This window comes from Chinchilla lanigera, unplaced genomic scaffold (genome assembly GCF_000276665.1).
Source record: "Chinchilla lanigera isolate Chin_1 unplaced genomic scaffold, ChiLan1.0 scaffold00032, whole genome shotgun sequence".
NCBI lineage: Eukaryota > Metazoa > Chordata > Mammalia > Rodentia > Chinchillidae > Chinchilla > Chinchilla lanigera.
The window spans coordinates 9,125,357-9,144,344 of record NW_004955433.1 but is presented as its reverse complement, the minus strand read 5'-3'; the positions used below and the strand labels follow the sequence as shown (position 1 = coordinate 9,144,344).

Sequence of the window (18,988 nt, the reverse complement as noted above, 5' to 3'; positions counted from 1 at the left end):
GCCGGGTCCCCGCCCCTGTCCCCGGGCTCCGCGCGCACGCCGGGCGGGGTGCAGGGTCAGGCCGGGCGCCCCGGGCTCCGAGTCCGTTTCTTCGCGGCGGGGGGCGGGGAGGGGAACCGGGCACTTTTTTCTCTTCCCTCTCCTTTCTAGCGTTTTCTGAAAGTGTGTTAAAACGAGCAAAAGTAGCTTTTCCTTTAGACAGATTGTCGAAGGCCACCGGAACCCTTAGGGAAAGGTCGTGGTCTTGATTTCTGTCCTTTCCCTCTTCTGTCCCTGCCTATCTGTGTATCGATTGACTTCCTAATCTATTGATCATTACCTGCCCATTCCCCTTTTCATCCGTTTCCAAAACAAGAAAGTGCCCTCGGCCCTGCTTCTTCTGTGTGATGAATACTTTCGGCCCTGTGCTCAGCCCAGCAAAGGAGAAAGGGATTTACGCGTCTAAAGCCGCAGGCCTGGTTTAAGGCAGCGGTGGGCGAGCACCTCCCCCACTCGGTCTCCCCTTCCTCTGCTGCAACGTCTCGCTCCCTGGCGCTCTTATCTCCTGAAGCTGGAGGTGCATGGCTGTCGCTTTGGAAGTGTCCGGAGAACCAAACTCGCCGAACGAAGAGTTGCTGCAGAGTGGAGTAACAACTAAGTCGCAAAAATTTTTAGCTAAAAATACTCACTTTACTGACATTTTCTGCATTTTTTAAATGTGAATTGTAAAAAAACACAGAAAAGTGCAGTAGTTTCTAGCAGCCCAAATTTACAAATCTGAGAAAGTTCTCTGGATGTATTTCTTTTCTTTTTTGTTGTTGCTGTTTTGGTTTTTTGTTTGTTTGTTTGTTTGTTTGTTGCCTTTTCTTCCCCTCTGCCTGTGCCACTGTTGTCATTTTCTTCTTTTTCTATGACTTTCCTTCTAGTCCTTTACCCCCCACCCCCTCCCATCTCAACTGCTTCCCCTCCCGCCCCCAGCGCGGGTTTCCCTTTCTGAAAAATATTCTTAGGGAGCAGTTCGGTGATTGGCAGGGACCAAGGGAGAAAACAAAAGGAGAAGGAGAGAGACCCAAGCTGCCCAGAGACCTGGATAGGAGGCGGGTAGGTAAGTGTAGGTGCATCTTTGCAGATCCACTGGCGATAACGGAAGCCAGCTGAACTTTGAGTTTTTACAACCAATCTTCACAGGCCAGGTTCATTCTTACGGCTTTTGGGGGGATATGGGCTGGGGTGAAGGCAAACTTCTTAAATTATTAATAAAAAAGGGCATTCAAACAGAAAATCCTAAATGATTTTCACTTGACATAAATTTCTAGCAGTAGAGTATTTGCTTATTGTTTTTGGCATGTTGTGCATGTCAAGAATGAAAGAACTTTAAAAAAGAAAACGGGCCGGGGGGGAAGCTCCCAGTCAGTTAAAACTTAGAAGTCCTGTTAGAAAAATAAAGCCATGGGTTCTTTACTGGGAGTTACACACTCCACCGCAAATGAAACAAATGTTGGGGAGGCTAACAAAGTGGGGAAAAACGTAAAGTGAATTTCAAAGGGCTCACAGTGGAGCACAATCTGAGATCCACAGAAAAGTGGAGAGGGATAAGACAGGAATTAGGTCATCTCATCCAGACCCCAGGAAATATGTTTAGATCAAAGCCACTCTGTTAGAATAAACAAAACAGGACTCACTGGGCCCTACCAATATTTTCATCTCAGTACTAAAAGCTGCTAATCTAACCAGCTCTATTTGATGAAAGGGGGTAAAAATTACAACTGTAAAAATGACTGAGTTAAAAAAGTCCTCTCAACTGTAATGGGATGATAAAGATTTAGACTTGAGCTAAAGAGTAACAAGATCCAGGCCCAAATCAACACAAACTTCCTGGAATTTTAGCACTGAGTAAATTATCTAATCCTAACCCATTGTCCCCTTACTGCCACCCCCCACCCATGCAACTGAGTATACCAGATGATTTACATAAAAAAAAAAAATTGTTAAATTTTAACTGCAGTCAGAACACTGCAGGAGGTTGGCTTTGGGGTTCACTTATTCTACATTCCTTAAGAATCTGTCTGTTTTCTGTTTGCTCACAACCGTCACCTGCCCCCTCCACCCGCAAAGGCAGTTGTTGGGGTAGCTGCTGGCCTTACTGTGTGGATTCTCATTTAAGCCCCGTCTTAAAATATGGTCTCTTTCTCCACTGTCAAGGGAGATTGACAGAGACTGGGAGATGATGTCACAGGAGCCTGGCTCTGGATCCACACACTTCGGCAGTGGCTGATATTTTAGCAGCTAAGTCCAAGTCCTGTGTAAGGCTTTCTTTCACCACAGAGTCGATGGCCTTAAACCAACTACCAGGGAACATTCAATAGATAGAAACACCCAGAAAAGGGACAGGAAATCCCAGAGAAGGAAAATTCACCCAGGCTAAATCCAGGGTTATAGTTCCTTGCTGAGTCTGGTTTCCTCTTAACTGTTTAAACATATGATTTGGCTTCTCCCGTGTTTCTGCGTCCATCTGATCTCAAGTTGAACAAAGACTCATGGACTTCATGTCAGCTTGGCTCTGGCCCTCTGGGAAGCCAGGACGACAAAGTGGGGAATGTGAGGGGCCTTTGTAAACACCACCGGGAACAGGCCATCTTCTGTGTGGGGCCCTTCGTGGCTGACCTCACAGAGGGCAATTCCAGGATCAGAGTTTTCCTTATGTTTCATGGATGGCTTTGAAGACATACAAGTTACAAAGTTGGAAGCTGCACAGAAGTCACTCTTTCTTTGTTAGACCCAGAGCAGGACCTCATCCAGACTCTTTCTGAGCACAGCTAAACCCTGATACAGGCCACTGGTACCCCGACACCGAGAATCCAGGAGTCACATGTTTTAATCACATCTGCATTCAGTATGAGACCCGGTCACCTGTCACCCTTAATGAACTTGTAGGCATGGCAGCCCCCACTCTCGATGCAAGGGGTAGGAAGTGGGATACCTTCCTACTTAACCTGTAAATTCCTTCTGTATCCTGAATTAGGAACCGTTCCACGTGTCCCAAGCTACTTGTGATTCACAACAATCCATTTGACAGATGCCAAAACTGAGGTCTGGAGAGCAGAGGAGCAACACTTAGAAATCAGGAAATCTCTAGCTGTCACCAGCTTTGGGCGTATGGGAGTCATTGTCTGACTGTTGGTGCAGTGTTCCCATCTGTGCTGAAGAGGTTAGACCTCCAACGATTCCCAGCAGCTTCTTTTAGATTCTGGCCACTTTCACAATCTTCCGATTATTGGAGCATCTCCTGCATGCCACCACTTATTTAATAATTTAACTGAAGTGAACTGTTTCTAAAGTTTAAGTTTATTTATTCTAGAAATAATGGAAAAAAAACACTAAATTCAGTTCTCTCCAACAGTCTTCTTATCATGTGCAAGAGAAATCCTTACAGTATGTCTCACTTGGGTGACATGCCCCAAATCAAAACAGGATGAACATATTGGGCTGTTTCACTCAGCTACATCCTTTCTTCATTCTCTTCTGACCAGCTGCCTCTTTCATTACCCATGTGTGAGGTCTGTGGGTCTTAAAGAGTTTTATTGAAGCCCTCTCCCTACCTCCTTACCTGTCAACACACACCTTTGAACTGGCCTGGAGTTTTTCAGACTGGATTGTGACTCATTAATGCATTATTAGGTCAGCATAGTAGACCATAGCCAGTATTATGCTTTAGTGTAATAGGATAGACTAAGCCAGAGTGTATCACAGGTAGTAAAGGTCAGTAGAGTCTTGTTAAGCTTTTGTTTCAATTGTGCACATATGTATACATGGTCACAATGATAAGTGTGCTTCTTAGCCTGAGTTGCCATTGACAAAAGCCCTGAAAAAATACAGTTTCACTCTGTTTCCCAGCAGAAACATGGAATTAGAGGTTTTAGTGAGAGGGCCAGTAGCCGGAACTGGGGATGGATAGAGCAATAATGAAGGCGCAGGTAAACAGCACAGGTCCCCCAGTTCTCTTTGAGGTCAAGTACCTATTCTGTAGTTTTGTAGTGGCTGCTTCTGCAGAGAAAGAGAGACCAGCATCTGGGCTCCTGGTGCCAGCTTGTGTGTGTTCTCCTTTCCTGGGCTGCTTCCACATGGAGGATTTTAATAGCATTTTGTCATCAAGGGGATTTCTCCTTAAACGCACGCTAATGCAAAAGAGGAAACAAAAACTGTGAGTGGGAAAGCTTAATTACTGCAGCAAGCTGCACTGTGTCTTTAAGATCCCTCCCCTATTGGTAATTGGGCCTAGTTCTTGGGTAACTATGATAATATCCCCCCCCAAATCCTGCCATTTCCAAGCATCTTTTATCACTATCCTCACTGTGAGGTTTACCATAGCCTAATATAAAGTCCTAAGAAATCATTCCTGGAAGAGTCCCATTAGAAATACCATTCAGGGACTGGAGGTATAGCTCAGAGGTACAGAGCTTACCTACATGCACAAGGCCTTGAGTTTGATCCCCAGTATTACAAAAGAAAGAGACATGGCTCAGAAAGAAGGTTATCTGAAGACTTTGACAAAGATAACATTCGAACACATACACACACTTATCTAAATCTCCCAACTGGGCTCAGCAATGAACTTCTTTGTATATAAAGAAGACCTAGGACTTGACTTACTGAGATTTTGCCTTCTTAGTCTGTAAAAGTGACTTGCCCATGTTTATGAGTTTCTCAACCTGATTCTCAGTCCAATACTTCTTATTCAAATTATAATCAAAAGAGTTACCATAGCAGTTCTCTTTCATCCGCACTGTTTTCCTGGTAACTTGCAGGGCCTTCCCATCATGCACAGGTGACCTTCCCTGCCCTGTGACTTGGACCAAGAAACTTGCTCCACCCAGAAAAGTAAGGTAGATGCAATGTGCACCAGTTCCAAGGCTGGGTCTCCAGGTGCCTGTGCATTTCTACCTGTGCCCTCTCGCCTCTACTGCCAATGTGAGAAGCATCTGACAGCTCAGGAAAAGAATGACAGCTCCATGGAGAAGAGCTGTCCTCAGCCAAGCCCAGCCTGGGTCAGCACAGCCCCCACCAACCTGCATGAGCCCAGCCATGCAGGGCCTGCCCACAGCTCTGTAGTAGTCACTAATGGTTGTTTTAAACCATCAAGCTTCTGTGTGACTTCTTAGCATCCCTGTGGCTAAGTAACCTCATTTTGACAAGATGTATTTAACAACTTCCAAAATGTCAAACATTGGTCCAGATGCTTTACTTTAATTAGCTCATTTAATCCCTGTAACAACAACCACATGAGGTAGATACTATCATTAAACCCATCTGATGGATAAGTAAACTAAGGCACAGAGAAGTTAAATGTCTAAGGCCACACATCTGGTAAGCAACAAGAATTTGAAGCCAGACTACCTGGCTCCAGAGTGCACACAGTTCTTAATGACTATGCTATACTTTTGCTCTTTCAAAACCTCCCAAGAAATCAATTAGTAAACCCCAGGACCAGAATGAGGAAGTGAGTTGGACTCTGTGCCTTCCCCATTCTAATCTTCCCTCTCCCTACTCTTGCTAGGTCTCCAGAGATGAAAGAAGCCTTAGGGAAATGGGCAAGTGATCCATTGTCTGTACTCCCATCTGCCACGAAAAGCCCTCTGCTCTGAGTCCTTCATGCCCAAGTGCAGGGCAAATGGAAATAGCACAGAGCCACATGAATGGCGAGTTCCTGCACTAATTCCAGTACCTTCCTTCGTGGGCAAGGCATGCTTTACACATGTGCCAGTCATTATCTATCCTACAAAGATTTTCTTTCTGTTTTGTGAATAAATTGTTGTCTCTTTTCCATAGTGGAAATTATCCACCCACCTAGAAGAGAGGGTTAAGCCCTTCTCTCTTTCCCCTCTTATGGAAAAATAAACTGTTTTTCCTTTTCCTTTTTTTGCAGACTTCAAATTATAAAGTCTTCACCAAGGGTGAGAAGTAGCATCTGAAGCGTCTCTGTGAAGAAATTGGTTGCAGGTGTGAGCAGCTGGTATATTTTTGTCTCTTTGTAAAGAGAATCAATACAATTCACATTTTCCTACCTGCACAAAGCTAGACTTCAAAATTCCTGGAAAATCAAGGAATTGTTTAGAGAAGACATGGATATTTAGGACATGTGAGAGGGGTTCAGGTTTTCCTGGTATGAATGTGCTATAGGGGAGGTAAGATGGGATCAGAAGGTGGACTGGATGCTCTACCTTTGCTTCTTGGTGTCTATAACCTTTCTTCTGTTGCTATAACAGAAAGCCTGAGGCTGGTATTCTGTTATGGAGCAGTGGTTCTGGGAATGGCCCCCAGGGAAACACACATGCTAGGTAAGCATGCTACCCTGAGCCACACCCGCAGCCCCAGACTGGATATCTACAAAGGAAAGTTTATTTAGGAAAGTGGATGGGCAGGTGGATGCATGCAGAAGACAGAAAGCATGAGAGATGATCTCATTTTACACAAGCACCTTCTCTTGAGACTGAGTCCATTCGTGAGAGAAAAGCATTTTCCCTCTAACTGACCTAATCGCCTCTTTAAAACCTCATCTCTCAACACCACCACCATGACAATCAAATTTCAGCCTGAGCTTTGTGGGGGACAAAGCATATTCAACCCATAGCCATGTCCACCCTTGATGGGCTAACGTAACAATTTCACAACAGTAACAATTTCACAATGTAGCACTTCACAACAGTAGGATATCTCCCCACCCAGATTTGGAGACCAAAAGTGCTAAGTTGAGGGGTTCGTGGAGCTGCACCCTCTCTCTGGCAGAGAACATGTTCCCAGCCTTGGCATTCCTGGGTTTGCAGACTCAACTCTTTGGTCTGCACCATCACCATCACATGCGACCTCCCTGAGCATCACCATATCATCTCTGTGTCTCTTCTTCTAAGGGTTGCGTTGTCCACTCTACAGACCTCATCCTAACCTGACATCTGCAGAGGCCCTGTTTCCAAAGAAGTTCCCTGGGCAGGAGGAGGTGATCTCAGTAGCGTAGGTGACACACATTGAGGACCTGCACAGGAAGGAAGACAAGAAGCAGCCCTGGATTTTTTGAGTGGATCCCACAGCCCAGAAAAGCAGTGACTCTCAGAACTCAGAAAGTGCCAGCACCCTCCAGCCCAGACTGCGTCTGACCACTCACCCTCCTGACTGTTTCAGCTGGCTCATACAGCCTGGTTAACAAGTTTGGAAGTGTTGCCTGCATTTAAAACTTACATAAAAGTTCCAATTTCTGAATTTTTTTTCCAATGTCAGGTGATCAAGCATTCTCTCTTTCCCACATTTCAACAACTGGCTGGCACCAAGGTGTGACTGTTACCCTTCAAACCTGCTCTCCATTTTTCTGCAGTCTCCACCCAAGCAATCTCCCCACCTACCTGTCTTCTGGCTTCTGCAAGTATCTGACTTTCTGCAGGTAAGAAAAGGGGACTGAGAAAGAGGGTCCCTGCTTTAGTGAAAAGGGCAACTACAGCTTAACTCAGTAAGAAAAGGTGGGATGAAAGGTAGGCTGCAGAGCTCTTCAGGGTAAAGAGCTAGAAGGCAATTCCTGGCATGAGGATATCTCAGGAGGGCTCTATCAGGAGGGTTCAGATGGGACCCTGGGTTTCCTGTAGAAGTTAGTCCTTGCTGGGGCATTAGGGAAAGAGAGAGATCAAACAGGATGGCTTGAATCTGAACCTCAGTAGGGGAAAGAGAGTTCTGATCATCTTTTCACCTGAGCCCCTATGCTTTTTATAGCACTTGCACATTCACTGTTTGCTTTTACCCTGCCCCAGGGCAGAGCAGATGGAAACAGAGGAGGAAACTGAGGTCTAGGAAACTAAGATTGAATTCTCTCAGTGTGAGCATGGAAGAGGGTTGAGTTATCTAGACAGAACCATGTCTTCTTGTTCTCTTTTGCAATGCTAGGGATCAAAGAGCTCTTTTCCAGCCTCCAGAATCATGAGCCATGGGCATATCAGAGCTCCCCCACTACCCCAACAACTGGCTAGCCCATAATTTCTAATTAACCACTTACCCAATCCCTTCCTCCCACTCCTAATTTTCATTTTTTCCTCTGCCTTTACCTTTTTGCCTCCTTCATCAAATGACTGGCTAAAAAAAAATTGCTGTGGTTTGAGTATGGCTTATACCCATCAAAAATTCCTTCTCAGGCATGTGCCCTAGTGTAACAGTGTTGAGAGGAGATAAAGCCTTGGGAGGTGTTTGAGCCATGAGGCATCTGCCCTTATGAGGGGATTAATGTAGCTCCCTCCAGGATGCATTGTTTCATGATAGTATTTGTTGTAAAGCAAGTTCAGCTTCTCAACTTTCTTGTTTCCTTTCTCATTTTGTGAACTCTTCTTCTTTCCACCATGAGGTTCTCCCTTGATGCTGAGCAGACCTGGGCTCTTTTCCAGCCTCCAGAATCATGAGCCAAAAATAATCTCTTTCCTTTATAAATTACTCAGTCTCAGGTATGCAGTCATAGCAACAGAAAATGGACTGAGACAGTAAACTACTCAGCATTTCTCAATAGACGTGCCAGGCTGTTTGGTAAGTGTCATGATTGGCTTCTGGTGCCTAAATGGTGGAGCTCACTGTATAAGCCTGGAGTACAGAGAAGTGTTCTAGAAGCCTGCACACAGGACACAGAAGTGTAATCTCCAAAGGGAAAAGAAGCTCAGGAAAGCTGTCTCAGCTCTGGGGCTGTGCTTGGCTTGTTGAGCAGAGTTCATTCATTCATCTGGCAATTGTTCAGTGAGCACCTACTCTGCACCAGACACTGAAAGCTGGGAATCATTGACCATAGCCAAAACAAATATCTGCCCCTAGGTTGCTTAGACTCCCATGAAATGGCTTGAGAGAGTGGTTCAGGTGGGGTTAGGTGGATACTTTGCTAAGAGCTGTTACACTAGCCAAGCAGGATATTATTGTAAGAGATTGATGACAACGACGACTGCTGTGGAGAAGTTTACACTCTGCATTGTTAGGACATAGACCAGTGTCCCCAGTGAGACAAGAAACAGACCGAGACACCAAAGGCCAACCACTGAGATAAGTAAGTGATTGCATTTTCTGGGGATTTTGCTTGTAGAAGTCTGGAGGACCAGAAAGCCCTCCTGCTACAGAAGCCCTATATAGGAACAGCCCTGTTCACAACAGCAAAACCAAGACAGTAACAAGTTGTACCCCAAACCTGAGTAAAATAGCATCCACTGCTGTTCCCCATGAAGATCTCTTGCCAGGGAAGGTAGCCTGGAGGAAAAGGTGGCATCCTTCACTGTGTGTCCTCATTCATAGTGTGGTGTAAATCAGAGAATGCCTGTGGGCTGGGGGGCTTGACCATCACTAAAGAAGACCAGGCAATGATGAAGGTGGAGAAGTCAGGCTTTATTTCACCCTCAGCCCTACTGCAGCCTACTTTAACGTCCATTCATAACATCCATGCCAAGAGAATTTGGACCTTTTCTAGATTACCTTAACAGAATGTAACACTTTTGGGGAAAACACTGTGTTTATTCTTGAATTAGTGATGGCTGCTAGAAAGAATGGCTTATCAGCTTCAAAGGACAAAGAGATAAAGTTAGGAGCCATGGTCGGTTGAAAGAAACATTTGAATAGTGAGAGCTATAGAAGAAACACAAAGTTCACAGGGCAACGTGGTCTTTTCTTCTGATCACTAAAGAAGAGAAGCAAAACCTGCCCTCTAGGGCAAGTCTAATTAGCAAAAGCTGTTGATTAAAAAAGTGAAAAGCCCCAGGTTAATGAGAGGAAAAAGAGTCAGAGATATTTTAGAGTAGAGTCTATAGATACCAACACTAAGTCAAAGAGATATGCAAAGCATCATGGGTCAGAGGAACAGCACATGAATAAGACTCATGGTTATTAAAGGTTAATTATAAAGTCTTCTTCCATACTGCTTATATTTCTTTAATTTTTTACAGATTGCTGTGGTTTGGATATGGTTTGAGTGTGTCCCTCAAAGCTTCCAGTGTTAATAAGAGAGGCTATATCTTTAAGAGGTGGGGCCTAGTGGAAGATGATTAGGCCTTAGAGCCACTGCCCTCAGAAAGGATTCATGTAGTCCTGGAAGAACTGGGTTTTCTCTCCCAGAAGTGGGTTGTTATAAAGGGAGGCCACTCCACATAGTTAACCCATTCTGCTCATAGTGCTTCCCTTTCTGCTTCTCTATCATGTCTTGGCACAGCCAAGGGGACCCTTGTCCGATGTCAGTGCCATGCTGTTTGGACTTTCCAAGCATACAGTCCTTTTTGTTATTTATACATCACCCAGCATCAGGTATTGTTACAGAAGCACAAAACAGAGGAAGACACATATTTTTAAAAATATTAAATACTAGCAGAGCATACCAGTGTTATGCTTAGCTTCTTATAAAAAACCTTTCTGAAGGTAAAATAAGTTTCAGTGTCTATTGCTCAGTTGATGAGCCTTTGTAAGCCCAGGTTCAAGGCTGCAGTTCAGACATTGCAGTTCCCCCAAGAAAGCTAAATATAGGCATAACCTAGAACAGAGTTTACTCAGCCTATTGATGGTAGCTCCCTATCTCAGAGAAAAGTGACAATATAATCAATATGTTGTTGCTGTCTTATCACAGAAGTCATACTGTTTTTATCTTCTCTAAGCTTTATTATAATGTATGATGTATTGCTTTAAGTCAGCATGTCTCAAATTTTCACGTGTATTCAAACCTCTTTCATTGTTGTTGAAATGCAGATTCTGATTCCACACATCAAGGCAAGTATCTGAGATAATGCATTTCTCACAAGCTCCCAGAGACACTGCTGCGGCTGCTTTGTGTTCCACCTTCCAGGAGCAGTTCTCTGAATCAGTTCACTCACCACTCTGTCCCCACAACTCCTAGTTTTGAAAGAAAGCCAAGACCCTGGAACTGTAGCTCTCAAGATTCCCAATACATCCACATCACCTTGAAGGCTCATTTTAGAATGCAAATTCCAAGGCCCTCACCTGAAAGATTCTGATTCACCGCTGCCACTTCCATGCATGCCTAAACCTAAGCCTGGCTATAGGACAGCTGCGCCACCAGGTCCTGCCAACTCCCCAGACTGGCCTCGTGCCACACCCCTTTGCTTGCAAAAAGCCTGCTTTGATGGCCTTCTTTTTGAATGTGCTGTGCTGGTTCTCATGACTCTGTCTAGTTCTTTGGTCTGCTCAAATGTCTCTTCCTTAGAGGGACTCTCCCCAGTCACACAGTTTAAAGTAGCGCTTTCTGCCACAGTCACTGTCCCTGTGCTTTCTTGCCTTACTGTCTGGAATTATTTTGCCCTTGTATTTGTCTATTGGTTCACTGTCTGTCTTCTATGGCAGCAGGGACTCTATCTGCCTTGTTCTCCACACTAACTTCCCAGTACCTAGTACAGTGCCAGAGAAATGAGTGAATGAATGAGTGAATGAATGAATATGTAGAGGTGGAGAAAGAAGATGTAAAGTAGACAATGTCATGCATTCTGGCCTTGGAAACTTAAGATTCTAGAGTGAAGCAGAGGTGAGCGTCTCATCAACAAAATTATCCTAAGAGTAGAAAAGGAATCACCATTGTTCCTTCAGTATGTGGAGGAAAATTAAATTAGGAATAGACGATGTAGAATACAAAAGTCATTGTCCTTCCTCTGTGTTTCATTTTAAAATGATAAAAATACATGTTCCTGGTAGACAGTTGGGAAAATAGAAAAAATTTAAGTAAGAATGTATATACCATATTATCTGACCTCCTATAGGTAACCGTGATTTTCATTTTTGTGTTTTTCCTTTTAAATTATTGTAAATTCTTTCAAACATGTGTATCTTATTATGCACACATACACATATATATGGCACATATACTTTCATGTTCTGTTCTTTCATTATTTCACATGATAGGATGAGCATGTTCTTGTACCTATAAAGTGTCTTTAAGACATATTTTAATGGTTGTGTAATATGCCATTATATGATGGAAATTTATTATATATTTTACTTTCTTTAAAGTGGAATAGAAATGGCTAATAAATGACCTTTTCTTTTGATCAGAATAGTGTTTGTCAACCAAGTTGATTTTGCCCCTTTGGAGACATTTGGCTTGGACCAGAGACATTTTTGGTTATCAGAGCTTGGAGAGGCCATTGGCATATTGTAGGTAGGGGCCAGGGACTCTTCCAAGTCTCCCACAACACACAGGGCAGGCCCGACAACAAAGAATTGCCTGGCCCAAATGTCAATAATTCTGAGGTTGAGAAATTTGCAATTCAAGCCAGTGTCAGGGTTAATATTCAACATCCACTTAAAATTGAAATTTTCATTCTGCCATTAAAGTATAGACTTTGCCCTCAGATCCTGCCTTAGGATAATGTCTCAGTTAATTAGAACTTTAGTTACTAGAGTCTACAACAACTGATATTTTATTTTCATAATTCTCATTTTACTAGAAATTTTTAAAAAAAACAATAAAAAATGAAAGTTGAGTTTGCATTTTTATATTTATTTACTTACTTATTTTGCACAGCTGGTGCCCAAACCCAGGGCCACTTGGTGCTAGCCAAGCTCTGTACCACTGAGCCACATAGCCAGCCCAAGGTTGTAGTTTAAAAATGAGGTTCTAGGGATGAACATAATGGCTCTGGAGTTCATCCATACTTGAGACCATACTTTCCTATATTCAAACACCAAGACACAGAGAGCTCAGGGCAGTCTCAGGCTGTCACTTGAGCCCAGTAGAAAACACTTCTGTAAGGCAGAGAAGTGATTCAGTCATTTTAGAAATAGACATCACAAAAGTCTTTAAAAGGGGGTTTTGAGGAGTACTTTGTTAAATTCAGACATTTAAAATTCTATTCCCTGAACCTTTTTCTGAATGGAACTTTTACTCTTCTATGCCTTTTGCAATATGTGAATTTGCTGGGGGAATTCCACATTTGGTAAACAAAGTCATTGAAACCACCTTCCTCTGTTAAGAAATGTGAACATCCCATTTATCTTAGATTTAGATCTTTGAGGCTTTACCTGACCTTTGCATGGAGATAATTGGTACAGAACAATATGTTAGGGTATGCCTCCATAGGGAATCCAAATACCATTGGTTTGTTCTAGAACAAAGAGGACGTTTGCTATTCCTTTTCTTCTGTCCAGATTCTTACTGGGGTTGATTGTGAATAGAAAGGAGTTTAACTTGGAAATATTTGGAATTGCATTTGAGATATTTAAAAGAATAAACAAAAGGCCTTCCCAAGGAGGTGCTAGATAAAAGTTATCAAACTCAGCAGAATCAGGAATCACTTTCTGAGCCATAACAATGGCAATGCAATTCTTGTTAACATAGGATCAGAGCTGAGAGCCTGCAAGGATGGACTGAGGTCAGTGCTTCACACCTTGAGATTGATGTGTGCCTCTGAGGGTTGCATTTGTTGGCAACTGTGCCTTCTGCAGTATTTTATGTGGCTGATCTTCAAGGCTTTGGACCTGCTATGAAAGGTCAGTGGAGTCTCCCTTGCGGTCCAATCATCTTCTGAGAGGAAGCCATCTTCCCTTCTTTTCTCCTCTCCCCAGGATTGGATGAAGACAAGAAGCATTTCTTGGCTCTCATCGCTACATCAGCTAACAACACAGACTGTATCATTTGGGAGACCTGCAAGAAGAAGGCAGGGGGTCACAAAAGAGAGACCCATAGGAAGACAATTAAAAATAAGCAATCATGTGCTCAGAGAGAATATGCTGGCTATAAAATAAGTGCAGGAAGAAAAGAGATGGATGGGAAGTCAATTCTTAGGTCTCTCTCTTTTGGGTGATATGCAGTCTTTCTTTTTTGCCTTCCGCTCTCAGTTGGCAACCTTTGGTTTCTAAATGTGCACTTCTTTGTAATTTTCCACTAAAATACTTATCAGCTGCAGTGTATGATATACACAATGCTTTCAAGATTTGTAAGGCTGAAGAAAGAAAAGTGCATTGCTTACTGGAAAGATACAGTATATACATCTGCAGACACAGATGTACCCAAATATGTGGGTGGTGGCACAGAACATAGGCCCTCCAGATACACACACACACACACACACACACACACACCTGGAGATGTCTATAAACTTAGGCAATTTTCCAAAAAGGATTTGCTCATATTCAACTGAATCAAATAGTTTGGACTGGAGTGGTGTAGGTGATAAAAAATGGGAAGTAGAAGAGAATAAAGTTCAAAATGTGGACAAATGTCTTTCCCAATGCAGAATCCCTCCACATAGTGACTCCATCTCAATAAACCCAGACTAAATTATTACTTCAATTTAGTCTCTAATTCTGCACATACTTAGACCACATCTACCTGCCCAGCAGATACCATGACAACACTCCTGAATATGATACTGGTTTTGCCCTCAAGAATTAGGTCTAAGTGGAGCATGTGACAATTTTACAAATAGTTGTTGCATAAATCATCAAGTACTGCTTCAAACTGACTTTCAGATTCTAAACCAGACTGTCAGAAGTGGCACCTAGTATTCCTTTCAAATATTTCCAGTCAGTGCAGCTGGACCTTCTAGTAGGCCACACAGTCCACACTGTGGTAAACACTCTACTTATCAATGGTCATGTGATAGAAAATGTTAGTTGGATTCTTTGTTAAAACAAAGGGAGCTTCCTTGTAAGTGGGGTTGATAGTAATTTGATTGGAGGATTTTTAGGCCCAGAGTAATTTTCTTTGTTCTTTGATACTAAAAGAGACTGCAGCTTAGAAAGTGTGAGTAAACTAACCAAGGTCACACAGTTAGCAGATTTTTGTTTTTCCACCTTCTTCCTGTTCTGCTGTTTCATTCATAATATCACTCATGCCTAGACATCAAGTAAAACAGGAAACTTGGCTGTGTTGGCTTTGGGTGTCTAACGATACCTTCATCCAGGCAGGAAAGACAGAAGATTCCACTGAGATAAACCATGTATAGTCAATAGCTGAATGTCTGCTTTATAACAGAGTTCAATAAACCTGGATTACCATTTTCATCTTCATGGTCACTATTACTGTCATCCTTGTATGTTTTGCTTTAAAGAAATCCAATCTATGAAAGCATCTACTTCAAAAACTGGTAAATTCATTCCTCAGAAAGATTTTTCACTTTACAAAGGCATCTTCTATCGTTTTCATTTAAGTTTTGATCTACCCTCCAGAAAATTTATACAAATGGAATTCATTATTATGTAAAGGAAGATATATTTGCTCTCAATTTAACTACATATTTGCATATAACATAAGAAATGTTAATTAGATTTTCATTTCCACTGGTCTACATGACAGTGATAATCAAAGATGTCCATAAAGCTTGAAAAGAGATATTATTAGTTGTTTTTATAACTGAAGATTTTCTTGACCACAATACTTTATGGACACCCTGTAGATTATAAACATAGTAAGCAAGAATAAATTATTTGCCATTTTGGAGGAATTCCTAATGTTTTGCAAGCTTGGTTTTAAAAAAACCCATATATTTTATGATGGAATCTGTGTTTATAAACAAAACTCCAAAAATTTACAGAGAAAGAAATCATTTTGACTTTCTTACTCAATGTTGGTTCCATAAACCATGACTAAATTATGGCAAATCTTAGCTCAAAGGATGATTGAGTTATTTTGTTTGAGTTAGTTTAATATGTTTGGGGCTAAGCAATTTTTTTTTCATTTCACTAAATTTTTAACTCCTCTGAACTTTCCAAATTAAATCAGCAGGGCTAATTTTTTATAGGCACTTCTGAGTTCTACAGTGTGGAGAATTTTGTTTCCCCAAGTTTTTTCTTTTAGTCTACTTCCTTGGATACATGCTGGAAATGAAAATAAATCATTTAACTTGTAAAACACATTTTTAATTTAAAAATCTAAAAGAGAAACATAGAATGGGTTACTTTCTAGCTTGGCTCTTAAAACATCCAGGGGATTATCTGCAGGTATTGAGCCTTCTGGAAATGTGGGGCTATGCCTTAGTTTTCTAGGTCCAAATTAAACTAGGTTCTGCTATGATAAAATCAGGGATTAGGTGACCATCTGCCTAGTGAATAAGTGGCCAGCATTGGCCTGACTCAGCTAATTGTGCATAAATGGGATTATGTAGCAGGAATGGCACTCCCCTCTCTAAACAAAGGACATCAGGTGACCACTGTGCTTTCTTGGGCTGTTTCAGGTAACCACTGTTCTTTCCTGGGCAGTGACAGCAGAAACTGAGGTCATTGCAAATTTGTATTAACAAGCAGCCAAGATGGTAGAAGTGACCAATGCTGGGATGAGCATGAGACAACAGGTGAGGGGGAGGCAGAAAATAAGAACAAGATCAAGTGGGAAACACCAAGTACTGGAAAAATTAGTCACTCAGTCTTTAGGTCCTCAGATATGGTCATTTTAGTGTCCAGCTCCTTTATTTGTATTGCAGAGTCCAAAATAATTCTGCATTAATTCTGAAATGAATTAGTTCAGATACTATATAGGCCAGGCAGGAGTAGGGAGAGCCAACCCTCAGCAAGCTGGTGACCAGTTTGTGTGTGGGAATGGCACTCTCAGGCAGGGTCTGAAGGGAGACCATGCTCAGAGCGTTCTGGAGAAAGGACCCAGAGCTGTAACAGCAGCAGCAGCAGCACCAGCACCAGCAGCACACTAGGGACAATGGCAGTCAGATGGAAGGCTGGAATCAAGACCCTGTTACACAGCCATGAGAACAAAGGAAGAACATGAGGTCTCAGCCCACCCCTTTCCCCTTCTCCTGGACAGAATGTAAGGGCATTGAGGTTGAAACAAAACAGCAGCACTGTGAAATCCAATGAGAAACAATGTTTAGGTGCAGCCTTAACCCCAGGATTTCTCAACTTCAACACCACTGTCATTGGACTTGCTCAATTCTTTGCTGCAGGGACTGTCCTGTGCATCTGTTAGTAGGATCCTTGGCTTCTCTCCACTAGTTGCTTGTCGTACCGTGTCTTCTTCTTCTCCACCACCCAGGTAGTGACAACCAAAAATATCTGCAGACCTTGCCAAATGTCCCTGGGGAGGGGAAAGGAGCTAAATTGCCCCAGGTTGAAACTCAGTTTGGGGCTTTCCTGCTCTGCTTTGCTGTACCTATAAGAGGCAACTGCAGTCTGTCCCAACATTTGGATTATCTGGAGAGCTGTGACTTCATGAGCCTATCTGTGTGTGTGCATCTGTGTGTGGGTGAAGGCTTGCTTGTGTGTGAATGCATGTGTGCATGAGTGCATGTGTGTGGGTGGGTACACATGTTTACAAGTGACTGCATCAGTAAAATGACCAATGGAGGGTGTCTTAGGTACTTTTCTTGTTGCTGAGACAAACTACCTAACACCCAAAGTTAAAGGAATAAAGGTTTATTTGGCTTGCAGTTCATAAATTTCAGTCCATAATCAGCTGGCTCTAAGGCAGGGTGGCACAGGGAAGAGGGGCAACAGTTCAGAGTGAGTAGAAGGTAGCAAAAGCAACAAAGGGCCTTAACAGCATCTTTCTGCCCCTTTTATCTTATCCAGACTACTTACGGTGAGTAACACTCACATCCTTAGTCCTACTGCCCTTGATTCTAGCATCCTAGCATTGCACCATGAATTAATTCCACAGTCACACACTCTAGATCCAGCCAACTCCAAAAAAGCCCCACCTATGACCACCCCATCTATGCCCATATGAGGCTTCAGGGGGACATCTAGACACAAGCCATAACATTCTTCCCCTGGCCCCTTAAAGACTCATGTATATCCCTTTTGCAAAAGGCAGTTAGTCCATCTTCAAAAGTTATCAAAGTCCTAAGAGTTCCAGCATTGCTGAAAAGTCCAAGTCCAAAGTCTCCTCTGAGATTTAAGGCAAACTCTCAGCTGCAAACCCCTGTACAATGAAAAGAAGGTTAAACACTTCCAACATTCAATGGCACAAGAAAGACATACCATTCCAAAAGTTACAAACAGGGGGATACAAAGGAATGGGACCAAAGCAAGTCCAAAATTCACCAGGCCAAACATTATATCCCACAGTTCCACTTCCAGCATCCCCAGCTATCTGTGGCAAGATGTGAACTCTAAAGGGCTTGGGTAGTTCCACTCCTGTAGCACTTGTGGCAGTTGTGGCTCCCACGGCTTCTTTCTTTTGCTGTTTTTGTTCACTCTTTGCAGTTTTCCTTGATTGATGCATATTCCTGGCTTCTTCCCTCTTGGGTCTCCACTGCACCTTTGGCTTCAGCCACAGCTTCATATACTGCCCTCTCAGCAGCACACTGCCTGGCCTCCCTTCTTCTAAATCTGGGTGGAAGCCTTCCTGACTCCACTCTCAGTACCAAAATCTGTACCAGTCAGTGTTTGTTAGAAAAATAGATATAACACAAGATATATAAATATATAAGAATTTACAAAATTGGCTTACAGTGGTCACCCATATAGTCAGATGAGGAAGAGTCCAGAGGATCTGTCTGCACACTGGAGACTGAAGGATTCAGTCAAAGGCCTGGAGCTCACTGTAGTGTACACATGAGTCCATATCAGGATGCCAGTGGGTCTGCAATGGAAGGCTAAAGAGTCTACACCAGAAGGCTGAAAGAGCTGTGCTGGAAGCAGAAGAGTCTGCACTGGAAGCCAGATGATGTCCAAGGTGATGGTGAAGACTGGAGCTTCTCTGAAGAAACAAGCAGATCCATCCTTCTTCATTTTCCCTTTATACCATCCAGGTGACAAAATGCCCTAGGGTGGGTCTTCCAAGCTTCTCTTACTCAAATTGACACAATCAGTCAACCTTCACAGAAGGTGTTCCTGGAGCCAATCAGTTCTTGTTTCCAAGTCAGTGCAAATGTACAGTGCAAAAGCCACACTTGCAGCCTGGATGTGGACTGCAGCATTGGCTATCTGAAGGCATAAGAGGCACAACTGTAGCTCAGATGGGAACTAGGAAAGCTGACCACTCCCAAACCTCTCTAGTCATCTCACATCTATGATGTGACCAGGTTGCATCCTTTGGGGTCACACAGGGAAGACAGCCAAACAA

General features: G+C 42.9%; 2 long non-coding RNA genes across 5 annotated transcripts in view; both read left to right on the top strand.

The window, feature by feature from the left end:
* LOC106148923 overlaps window positions 1-14,964 on the top strand; it is a 15,959-nt gene extending 995 nt beyond the window's left edge. The window contains exons 2-5 of one of the 4 annotated variants that reach the window (XR_001234694.1): window positions 5,903-5,976; window positions 6,885-7,408; window positions 8,451-13,461; window positions 13,537-14,964. This is a non-coding gene — a long non-coding RNA (uncharacterized LOC106148923). Of the gene's footprint in view, window positions 1-5,902; window positions 5,977-6,884; window positions 7,409-8,450; window positions 13,462-13,536 lie in introns of those variants that run through there. The other 3 variants (XR_001234692.1, XR_001234691.1, XR_001234693.1) reach the window with 3 other exon arrangements.
* LOC106148924 lies at window positions 1,442-5,850 on the top strand. The gene is made up of 3 exons (XR_001234695.1): window positions 1,442-3,738; window positions 4,785-5,024; window positions 5,534-5,850. It is a non-coding gene; the product is annotated as an uncharacterized LOC106148924 (long non-coding RNA).
* Window positions 14,965-18,988: the final 4,024 nt, after the last annotated feature.